Genomic DNA, 12,780 nt, shown 5'->3' on the forward strand with positions numbered 1-12,780 from the left:
GAAGTTAAAAGGCCAAGAGAGAGAGAGAGAGAGAGAGAAATGAACATTGCTAAGGGGGCTAAAACCAATTCCAAAAAGTTTTTCCAACATTCAAAGAGGAGGTCAAATGTCTAAGAGATACAAATGGCAAAATCATAGAGTAAGAGAAAAAAAATAGCAAGTTTTTACAAAGGAGGATACGGACAACATGCCCCACATGTCGTCCTGTGCCTATCCAGTTTTAAATAACTTTAGCATAACAGAGGCAGAGGTGTTAAAGGAACTAGGAGCTCTTAAAAAAAACACATTTATTTAGATTTCCAGAAAGCTTTTGACAAAGTCCCACATAAAAGATTAATTCTCAAACTGAATGCAGTTGGGATTCAAGGAAACGCATGCACATGGATTAGGGAGTGGTTAACATGTAGAAAACAGAAAGTACTGATTAGAGGAGAAACCTAGAAATGGAGCGAGGTAACCAGTGGTGTACCACAGGGATCAGTATTAGGTCCTCTGCTATTTCTAATCTACATTAATGATTTAGATTCTGGTATAGTAAGCAAACTTGTTAAATTTGCAAACGACAAATTTAACAAATTTAGCAGCAAAGGTCATTCAAAATGATCTAGACAGCATTCAGAATTGGGCAGACACATGGCAAATGACATTGAATAGAGAAAAGTGTAAGGTACTACACGCAGGCAATAGAAATGTGCATTATAAATACCATATGGGAGATACTGAAATTGAAGAAGGAGTTTATGTTGACTCAGAAATGTCTTCATCTAGACATGTGGGGAAGCTATAAAAAAGGCTAATAAAATGCTCGGTTATATAGTGAAAAGTGTTGAATTTAAATCAAGGGAAGTAATGTTAAAAGTTTACAATGCATTAGTAAGACCTCTAGAATACTGTGTTCAGTTCTGGTCACCTCGCTACAAAAAGGATATTGCTGCTCTAAAAAGAGTGCAAACAAGAGTGACCAGAATTATTCCTTGTTTAAAAGGCATGTCGTATGCAGACAGGCTAAACGAATTGAATCTATTCAGTTGACTAAGGGACTTTTTCGACCTGAAAAAAGAAACAAGGACCAGCTGTCACAAGTGGAGATTAGATAAAGGAGCATTCAGAACAGAAAATAGGAGACACTTTTTTACACAGAGAATTGTGGGTGTCTGGAACCAACTCCCCAGTGATGTTGTTGAAGCTGACACCCTGGGATCCTTCAAGAAGCTGCTTGATGAGATTCTGGAATGATTTCCATTACACAAGAGTAGATGTTAAAACTTCATGCTGATTTGAACTCGGCTCTCGCCAAGATAAGCACCAACTAAGACGTAGCTTTACAGTAAACAAATGTGATCCATCTGTGTCTCCATCCATTTGCGTTTCCTTCCATATGATGATGTAGATATCCTTCTGCCTGGTGTTGATGGCTGAAGTGTAATGCTCGCTCCAGGGATCAGCTTATTTGCCTCCCTAGTGCATCAGCACACACAACATCTGCGATGCTGGCTCCGGGGATCAACCACAGTGCAGTCTCCCCAGCGCATCAGCATGTCAACCGTCTGGATTGAGCTAAGTAGGGTACGTCTCTGGGGTCTTCAAGTAGGCACCTTCCAACCTTTCGTCGACTAGCCCACGACACCTCAAGAGGGCTCGACGGTGATTCTGGCGTCCCAGCATCACCCCACTCCATCCCCCACTCAACTCAGCCCAGCTCACTTACCCGTACATCAGCATTGCTTTCTTTCTATTGTGCTTGAGCTCCCCAACCAGACTCTTTCCGTCTCAACCACAGCCAGTTGCTGCTACTCTCTGCTGCTTCAGATAAGTTCTTCACTGTGCAACGCAACTCCTGGCCACTGAATCCAACGTCTCTGAGAAACTGGGTTGTAGAGTGTGCCACAAATCCTCGACAACCCACCTCCACTGGGTAAACCCGGACTCTCCATCCTCGCTGTTCCGCTTCAGTGGCTAGTTGAGCATACCGCAGTTTCTTCCTCTCATACGCCTCATCTACAGCATCCTCCCATGGCACTGTTAACTCTACCAGGTGAACAAGGCGTGCTGATCCAGACCACAAGATAATATCTGGTCAAAGGTTAGTGGTGGCAATCTCCGGTGGAAAAATAAGCCGTTGACCAACATCTGCCAGCATTTTCCAGTCTCTAGCAGCTTCCAGTTGTCCTGGGCGAGGCTTGGTTTTAACACCTTTTCTTGGTGGTTGCTCTCCTGGGCGGAGGAATGTTGTCTTTTGTGTGTAATGTTTTGATGGAACTGGTTGCAACTTATTGGTCATGTTACGCTTGTCTTCCAATGCTAAGGCCAAACATCACAGCACCTGGTCATGGAGCCAAGTAAACAGTCCTTGGCTAAGAGCCACCTTACATCTTGTCAAAATGTGCCTTAATGTTGCAGGTGATGAACACAAAGGACATGAGGGATCCTCTCCTACCCAGAGGCATAGGTTCTGTGGTGATGGGAGAACATCATATGTTGACCTGATGAGGAAACTGATCCTGCTCTGTTCCATTGACCATAGGTCTTGCCAGCCAATCTTGCGTTGTTCCACACTCTCCCATCTCATCCATTCTCCCTGCTTGGCCTGGGAAATGGCCTTTATACACCTCATCCTCTCCTCCTGCTTTTGCACCTCGTTGACTACCAGCTTCCTCCTTTGAGCTGGGGCTGCCTTGTGCCATGTAGGAGGAGTTGAACTGAAACCAAGACCCCCTCTTCCATGCTGAACTTGCCCCATGATATCACCAATTTGAAGGGCAGCCTTTGCATCTTCCACAGCTTTCTTTGCCGCCCACTTTCTTCCAGTTTTCAACAGAGGTGCTGCCTCCCTTACACATTTGTCGCGTGACTCTACTAATGTCATTTCCAGACGGACCTTGGCACACTTAAACTCCTCGGTTAGAGCAGAGACTGGTAGCTGCAGTATTCCTTTACCATAATGTCCCACTTTGCTGAGGCAGCGTGGAACTCCTAACCATTTCCTGATGTATGAACTGATTAAAGCTTCCAGCTTCTATACTGTTGTCAAAGAAACCTCGTACACAGTCAGTGGCCACAGCAGCCTTGGCAGTAGACCAAACTGAAAGCACAGAGTTTTAGTTTGCCTGGTAAAGCACTGTTGTCTATGCTCTTCAACCCTTCCACTGCTTGTTGTCTAACTTCTACCGAACTGTGTCTTTTAGATCCCTGTCGAAACATCTCCCAAGACTTTTCACTGGCTTCTCAGCCACTGTTGGTATTTCCTCACCATTAATGTAGAACATTTTACCTACTACTTTACCTTTAATTATAGAGATGCTCTGTGATTTAGTGGGCTTGAATTACATTCGTGCCCATTCAATGTTATTGGTTAATTTGCCCAATAACCGATTAGTGCAGGCTACTGTTGTAGTCATGGTTGTCATGTCATCTATGTATGCTCGAAATGGTGGTAGTCGCATTCCAGAATCCAAGCGCTCTCCTCCTACTACCCATTTTGATGCCCTAATGATTACTTCCATTGCCATGGTAAAAGCCAGTGGAGAAACTGACTGATGCTTGTAGACTCTTTTTCTTTAGGTATAAAGACTCCACCTGCTTGGCACCATGCTCTTGTACAACTTGTTTTCCCATGCCACTTTCATCAATTTCCACAGGATTCGTAGAACTCCTGAAGCACTCTTGTACACTCTGTACGGAACTCAATTAGGCCCTGGAGATGATGAAGCCCTTGCTTTTTTCACAGCTTGCTCTACTTCTTTCCACTTAGGTGCACAGTCCTCCATTTGGTATTCTGGTGGATTGATAGGTGGGATGTCTGAAGGAATTGAGATAGGCTCCTGCCTTTTTAAATCTATATGTGTTTCCTCCAAATATCTCTCCAGCTCAAACTTAGATGCTTTTAGTGTGCCATTCTTCTCACTGGTGAATAACTTCTTTACAAATTTGAATGGGTCTTTATAAAAGTTAGTTCTCGCACGCTCCTTCTTTTTGTAGCGTTTCCGTAGGCACTCAGCTCTGTGCAATGTTGCAAGCTTATCTTTTAAGACCCTTTGTAAAAGATTGAGTCCCTCCTTCTGACTTTGTTCTGCTCTTCTCCATTGCTTCCTCAGCTGTCTCCTTTCTCTAACTAAGCGTTCAATCTCCTGCTGCCGTCTAGCCTTTCCAGGAATAGTTTGTACTTCTTCCTTCCTTTTTTCAACTCCAAACCTCTCGCTTCCATATGCTGAGATGATATCCCCAAATTTATCCAGCTTCTTTTCAACTGTTCCACTTTACCTTTCCATCACAAAGCAGAGATCTGTGTTTACTGTGTCCCACGCAGTTTTCTTACAACCTCTTGGCCATTTAACTCCAGGCTCTTTTCTCTCTTATGCTCATTTGTCTGACCGGGTTCACAAGGATCATTAGGTTCATCACTAACTGTATCCATGCAAGTCCTCCTCACGTCTATGATAGGGGTGCTGATATCCTGCGAACTGTGGTTTGCTTCCTGTCGCTGGATTTTATTCGACTGACTTGACTGACCTCGTAAGAAGTACTGATCAATGCGAGGCCCTTGTCCTTTCTCCCTCAAGCATTTCATTCTCCCTTGATGAATCTTCAAACCCCTGACCATTGTCGCCTTGCTCCAGCAGCAGACACAAACCTGGAGTTCCATGTCTTTGCTAACTGCAGATCTTGAACAAGTCTTTTGTGAAGTACTCTCCATACTCATATCCGTTTCCGTTCCTAAGTTGTTAACCGTGTTGTCCAACGTTGAGTCATCTTCCGCCCCTGCTCTGGCAGACTCTAGGGGTATTTTTCTTTTTAATTTCTTAGAAGCCTTGGGCGGGTGTCTCCAGCATCCTGTAAACACAGAGCTGGATACTACCGACAAGGGTAGCTAACCCTTGCCAGCCCCAATGGGGTCTCTTTCCTCCTGTCAGCTGTCTCTCCAAGCTGTCACAAGGTATTTTCCTTGTTGCCAGCTGCACTATTCACAGCAGTCACTGGACATATCCAGATCTTCATGATTTCCATTACACAAGAGTAGATGTTAAAACTTCATGCTGATTTGAACTCGGCTCTCGCCAAGATAAGCACCAACTAAGACGTAGCTTTACAGTAAACTAATGTGATCCATATGTGTCTCCATCCATTTGCGCTTCCTTCCATATGACGATGTAGATAGCCTTCTGCCTGGTGTTGATGGCTGAAGTGTAATGCTGGCTCCAGGGATCACCTTATTTGCCTCCCTAGTGCATCAGCACACACAACGTCTGCGATGCTGGCTCCGGGGATCAACCACAGTGCAGTCTCCCCAGCGCATCAGCATGACAACCGTCTGGATTGAGCTAAATAGGGTACATCTCTGGGGTCTTCAAGTGGGCACCTTCCATCCTCTGTGTTTCGTCGACTAGCCCACAACACCTCAATAAGCTACTAACAACCAAACGAGCAAGATGGGCCGAATGGCCTCCTCTCATTTGTAAACTTTCTTATGTTCGAAAGTGTAATAGATTATGAAAGCCAAGTTATAGAGGCAGCAAGTAAGAGTCAATTAAAGAGTTTAGAAGCAATTCAGGCACAGGCATTAAGAATATGTACAGGAACAATGAGATCAACCCCAATCGAGGCTTTGCAAGTAATGACAGGAGAGATGCCACTAAGATTAAAGAGAAAATTACTTAATATAAGGTATTGGAATAAGATTCAGTCTTTTAGTGAGGAACATCCAGTGAGGGGGAGTATTGGGACAAATTGGTATCATGAATATAAAAATGGGAAAATGGGGGGAAAAAGCTGGTGGAACATTCACATTCCATATGACAAACTGGGCAAAGGAGATTAAGATTGAAGAAATCAAAAGAATGGGAAATCAAGATAAAATATTGATGCCAAAATGGATGTTTAAGAAACCAAAAATATGTAAACTGTTAACCACGATAATTAGCAAGAAAGGAAATACAATGGAAACTAAAATAAAAGGACAGGAATATGTTAAAAATAAGGAAGAGATGTTACATATATATATAGATGGATGAAAAGACCCTAAATCTGGGAAATGTGCTTACTATATATACAAATTTGAAATATGTAAAAGAGGAAGATTATCAGATCATGTATCAGGATTTACTGCAGAGTGTGTGGCAATTCTTGTGGCCATAGGCAAAATAGAGGAATGTAAAGAAAAGGATGTTGTGATTTTTACAGATTCTCTAAGCTCGATACAGGCATTAGAATCAAGAACAGGAAATTGGATAGATATTATAAACAAAATGATCCAGAAATTACATTCTGGCTCTAAGAATGGCAAGGATTCCAAGTCACTTGAGTATCTTAGGAAATTAAATTGTGGATTTTGAAGCAAAAAAAGCAACTCTAAATGAACAAATTGATATAACAATACCTTTGAGTCCTGCAGAGGTGAACGCTGTGGCTAAATCAAACATCATGGATGTATGGCAAGAACAATGGGAAAACAGTGGAAACAAGATTATATTATAAAAATCACTCAAAAGTAGGGAACTATAAACATATGGGGAAAGGGAAAAACAGGGAGGAAGAAACTAATATTAATAGACTAAGGTTAGGGCACACAGCATTAAATCAGCATTTATAAAGGGCTGGGAGTCATGAGAATAAGTTATGTAGTAATTGTGGTGAACAAGAAAAAATGCATTTAGTGGCCCCCTCTCCATAATAATAAAATTCTGCAACAAACTTTAAAAAACATTAAAAACTTCTGGCATTGCACAAACCGAGTGCAGCGGTGGATATCGTCTAGGCTTCATTTTCACAAAGATATCAAGGACATCAGGGCAGCAGTGTGGAGTAGTGGTTAGGGGCTCTGGACTCTTGACCGGAGGGTCGTGGGTTCAATCCCAGGTGGGGGACACTGCTGCTGTACCCTTGAGCAAGGTACTTTACCTAGATTGCTCCAGTAAAAACCCAACTGTATAAATGGGTAATCGTATGTAAAAATAATGTGATATCTTGTAACAACTGTAAGTTGCCCTGGATAAGGGTGTCTGCTAAGAAATAAATAATAATAATAATAACATAAAAATCAAGTTTTTTTTGCCAGTGATTTTTCAGTTGCCATTACAAGCAGATCACTCAGACGAGGATTGGTCATGGAAGTTCGTAAACTGGTTTTAACGAAACTTAAAATAGTAAAACAGACGCTCAATGCTTGCAGTTGTTACTGGAAGAGTGATGACTACCTTGATGATTTTTAGTAATATATATATATATATATATATATATATATATATATATATATATATATATATATATATATATATATATATATATATATATAAGTATAAGTAATAGCAAGTATCCTTTTACAGTTGTACCAGCTCAGAAAGAGAATTAAAACTACCGGTGGTGCGAGTTTAGCTTTTCATTCCCCTCTTCGACTCAATAACTTCTTTAATTAGTTCAAATGGCACTGGCTATTATCAGAGCTGGTGACAGGTTTTTATGGGTCCTGGGCATGGACCTCCAATTATTTGAAGGTTCAGCAGGTTTAATTGTTGATGGTTTAAACCTGTATAATTATAATAGGCGTTGATAGTGAGGCTCGACAAAAATGCTTGTCAAATTAAAGTCTTTATTGGTGGAAAGTATAAAGGTGCCAATTACAGTGTGTCTTTAACTGGCAAAGTTTCACTGCACTGCACGCATACAGCTTAGTTCAGTTGAGTCAAAACAAAATGTTTCTAGTCGTAAAGACTGCTTGTGTAGGATAGCTGGCTCGTTCGTATTTCTAATTTTATCTCTGTATGTGTGTGGGCCCCACTCTGGCGTCGGGGCCCTGGCGCTTGCCCGGGTTGCCATGGTGCTGACGCCGGCCCTGGCTGTTATTTTGCTATTTGCTTAGTTTGCTGTGACGTGATAGATCTTATAAAGTAAGCACTTTTACCAACAAGTTCCCAGAACACATCTTAAACACTTGAACATGATTATCAGTAAAACGTACCTTTCTCTTTTGCCTTTTGTAACAGAACATACACAGCAGCTGTTATCATTAATTTTGAATTTCAACAAATGCAAATGATCACAATAACTTGGGAGAGGCTGTTGCTATGACTTTTTTTTTAGGCAGAACAATTTAAAAACACAGTAGCATTGCAGCTTTTGGCAAGAAAGAAAAGATAATGTTTCATACAACAGCGTTGCATTGTCAGGCTAGTCGCTGCGCTTTCAACGTCCCGAAGCATGAACACTTTCCTTTTAACTTCTCACAGAAACTAACAGTCATGGTATCTACAACGTATCGACAGTAACAATCAAACATTTTGTGACAGACATTGTAACAACTATTTTGGCTGTTAATTAAACCCTTGTAAAATAAAGTAACACAAAAAATGCTTAACAGAACAGTCCTGTCAGTAACAAGCGCAGTTTACATTGCCTTTGGGTGACAGATCAGTTCCAGATTTTCGTAAATCCTTTGATGGAAATGTTTGGTCTCATTTGTATGTTTTAATTGGCTTCATCACTGCCATTCTCATATCCACTTTGACATGTGACTCATTATTTGCCATGTCTCGCGCGCCCTGTTCTGCACAGTCTGCCAGAGGCATATGTACTGCGTGAAACAAATACGAAAGACTATCGAGATGGATTTATTTTGTAAAGGTTGACAATTTCACTGTAATAACGTCTGCAGCGAATTCACATATTGACCTTTAACTCGCAAGTATTTCTTGGGAAAAGTGGTAGTATTTCCTCCTGCCCAATTCACGTGGGTAACTGGGAAGAGCATGGAAACGTCACCTTTTTCACCAACACGAGTTCTGGGAGAATGCAGGCCAATTCGAGGGCACTCAGTCGAGTCGACTCGAGTTGGCTGTCCATGGAACCTTATTTTAGACCCACAAAACAACTCCACAGTCATAAACCTAATGTGTGTGTTCTAAATTGATTGTCTGTCTATACTAGCCCAAACAGTGTTCTCTTATAATTGGATAATTCTGTTGCTATGTACTCATTGTGATCATTATTCACTGTTCCTCTTTTATTGTTTTTATCTTAACTGGTTTCAGCTAGCTTCATGGTTAGGCTATTATGGTCTGACCCAAAGTGCATGAACTTTTGAACCACATCTCAACATAACAATACTTTATTTCCTACATAAGCAGAGAATTGAGTTTAGTTGTACTTCTGACTTGTAAGGAACTTGGCCCTGATTGCATTGTGAGCTGATGAAGCTGTTCACTCCAGGTCATCTCTTCGTTCCTCTAATTGAGCTCTACTCTGTCCCTTCTGGGTGGAAGAGCATTTTCTAATCAACCTCCCAGGCTCTGGAATTCGCTTCCTGTGAGTATTCGCCTGTCCGACCCGCTTTCGATTTTTAAAAGTAGGTTAAAAACGTTCCTTTTTTTATTTGCCTTATTCAGCGCTTTGTGATAATCTGTTATGAAAGGCGCTATATAAAAAAATAAATAAAAAAAATGTTCTATTGTATATTGTGTAGACTAGGCGAAGCACCAAATAGCCGACCTCAGAAACTGGTAGCTGACCAATCACGGACGGAAGTGCAGTTGCGGTTGCAATCTGTTAACATGTAAATTACATTTTAGAACATTAATAAAAAAAATGTTTTAAATCAAAGCACTACATTATGAAATACATTTCAGAGTGGGGGGATCGGGGTACCCCCCTTCCTCGAGAACATTCTGGACGATTAAGAACCCATCAATGAATGGAGTGTACATACAATGGTATGCAGTTTTTTACATCACCCAAACAGTGATCTTACATATCAGTTTGATTTTGCAGGCTGTACAATGACTGTCACGGGTCTGCAGGTTTTAATGTCAATTTGCGGGTCTGACCTGCGTAACGTGGGTCACCTGGGTGCTCTGTATTCAACTATTGTAGTCGCTCTACTCATAATATAGGCTGCCCTCAAAGTGTAACAAAACACTGAAACTAGCTAAAAAAAAAAAAAAAGATATTTTCAAATATACTGTACACATAGAGCATAATAGGGTTTATTCAATTGATGTAAAGAATGATTGAAATTCCGCAGGATTGAATTAATAACAGAATGGCATTTGACTGTCTCCAGCAAAAAGTCTCTTTGGTGTATTTTTATATATTGCCAGGTTTTGTCTTAATGTTTAAAATGGTTGAATCTAATAAAACAGTTTTACCTGGCGTGAGCGTCCATTCTCTAAATAGGTCTCACATGTACAGTTTCGAAAGAAACACATGCATTGTATTTTCATTTTAAAACATCTGTTACTGCACTCAGTAGAAGTTTGTTTCCGGTGCTTTCCAGGAAGTCTGTCATAATTCCTGGGTCATTTCACCTTAGCAGTGTCTTCTGGATTAAGCATCTTAATGCATGTAAAGCATGTCAATCATAAGGGGAAGCAGCTGGTTGGTTACTAACCCTTTAGGGGTGGGGCAGTTTCACTCTCAGGTGATATGACCAAGGAAGTGCAAGACTATCGGAAAGCAAGATGTGCAAAGAGAGATGTGTTCTACCAGATACCATGTTAATAATGTGTTTCTTTTAAAACTGCACATCTGAGATCGATCCAGCAAAATGGAAATGCACGACAGGTAAGATTTATGAAACTGTTTGTCAGCTACAACCACTTTTAATATTATGTTTAAAACGTAGATTTTAAAACGACGCATTTGAGACCGTGGAATTAATAATTTGATAGTTAACTGCAATACATTTATTTATATATGGTTTTTGCAAACGGGGATAGAAAATATACACAAACCTCTGCGCTCCATTCATGGAAGCGCGGGAGGGATTGGCAACAAGTCTGCCTGGATACGCTTCTACAATTGGTTACCCTTTAACCCGAATTTGCACTTTGTGATTCGCCGACAGAAAATCTTGTAATTGCGGTTGGTTCGCAACAGTTTTCAATCAGCAACTATTTGCGCGTCCTCGTTTTCTATTGGTTGTTGGCTGCAAACGGAATGTTGTGGTTGGCTCAGAGGGGTGGTAGTCCCACCTGCCGGATGGAGCCTGTTGTTTGTCATTTGAGAGCGCTGTCGGTTTATTTCATCTCCGCTTCGTGTTGAATTGGGAGTCACGGCCCGAACTGGTGGGTCCCAGGTTCTGTAACAAACTGGAATTTAGCCGGAGAGCACGACCAGAAAGACCGGGGGCTACACTGGGAGCTGAATGAAGTATAGTTTGCAGTGCTTGGTTGTGATCGCTGGATTGTTTGGTAAGTTAATTTATTAATAGGAGGGTGGCATTGTTTTACTGTAGAAAGTGACTTCTTAACAGCGCCTAATAATACACGTTACAGCATTTAGCTAGACAGTATCAATTTAAAAAGTACGGTTACTTTATCTTGTGACGTGTAAACAGAAATTTACTATTCCGAATCGGTTTGTTTAGCTGTGTTACTTTATAACGGCAAAACACTTAAGCCTACAAACACTTCTTGGTTACATTTAGCTGGTATTATTTTGCCTGATTTATAGATCATATAATGAATATCCGTGTGGCTGGAAGTGGTGTTTAGTCAGTGCTGTGTTACTGCTTGTCTTGAGCAAATATTTGACACTATTTGCAAATGTGTGCTGCAGACATGTTTAATACTGTGTAAACAGAAGCACAACCGCAGCAGATCTAACTGCAATTGTGATATCCGAGCTGTTTTATATGTGAGTGTTTTAGCACTTTGTCCGTCGACTTCAGTACATTTCCATTGACTTAGTGCTGTCGAAGCTCTAACTAAAAACCGCCTGACTATCACTACTGTACACAATTACCTGGGGCACCTCCACACCTGTCTACGGTGTACAGACCACCACTTCAGTATACCGGAGGTATATACCGCGTCGTTATCTACATGTTTGATTGTTACTGACACTAAGGTAGATTGTATAAATACCCGTTTACCTTTCTTAATGTTAATAAAATATACATATTTGTCTTTCCTCAGTCGTGATGTTAAACTATCGGAGCAGTCTGTGTTTTTTACTGGCAGAAGAATTTGTACTGGCCACAAAAACAGTCAGGTCACACACTGCGCTGCTGTTGTACTGTATTCAGAGGTGACTATTGAGATGCTTCTGGTTTCTTGACTCAGTTGCGACCCTGAGTAATAGTGCTTGAGAATACAGTTTTTGTGTGTACAATGTGCAGTAAAAATTTCTTTACAACGCTGCCCTAGAACTTGATACACAGCTCTTTATTTGGAAGTACCAGCTGCCGGAGTTTAAAAAAAAAAAAAAAAAAAAAACACCCCAGTTGGCTTCTCCTTAAATCTGTCTGAACAGGTTTTCGTTTATATTGTGACATTTTAATTTACAGCGACCTCAATTCCTCCAACAAATGTGACATCGGCTGGGGCAACTGTTGCCTGTTTTACTCCTTCAGTCCCCATCCCTGAATAGGTAATGGTCTCCATAGCGTATGCAGAACATTTTCTTGGCAGGCTATCCTTCCCAGAAATGCTGATTCATTTGCTACCAATGTACTCTGACTGGGTGTGACTGGTATTATTTATATTTCATTGTGTTCAAACAACTTGGAGATATTAAGTCTTATAGTTACATAGACGGATTGCACTACTAGAGCGAGTGGAGTTCTCTTTCCTATACTACTAGAGCACTCTGCAGTGTTGAGAGTGGAGTTCTCTTTCCTATACTACTAGAGCACTCTGCAGTGTTGAGAGTGGAGTTCTCTTTCCTATACTACTAGAGCGCTCTGCAGTGTTGAGGGGAGTTCTCTTTCCTATACTGCTAGAGCGCTCTGCAGTGTTGAGAGGAGTTCTCTTTCCTATACTGCTAGAGCGCTCTGCAGTGTTGAGTGGAGTT

The sequence above is a fragment of the Acipenser ruthenus genome, chromosome 36 (genome assembly GCF_902713425.1).
Source record: "Acipenser ruthenus chromosome 36, fAciRut3.2 maternal haplotype, whole genome shotgun sequence".
NCBI lineage: Eukaryota > Metazoa > Chordata > Actinopteri > Acipenseriformes > Acipenseridae > Acipenser > Acipenser ruthenus.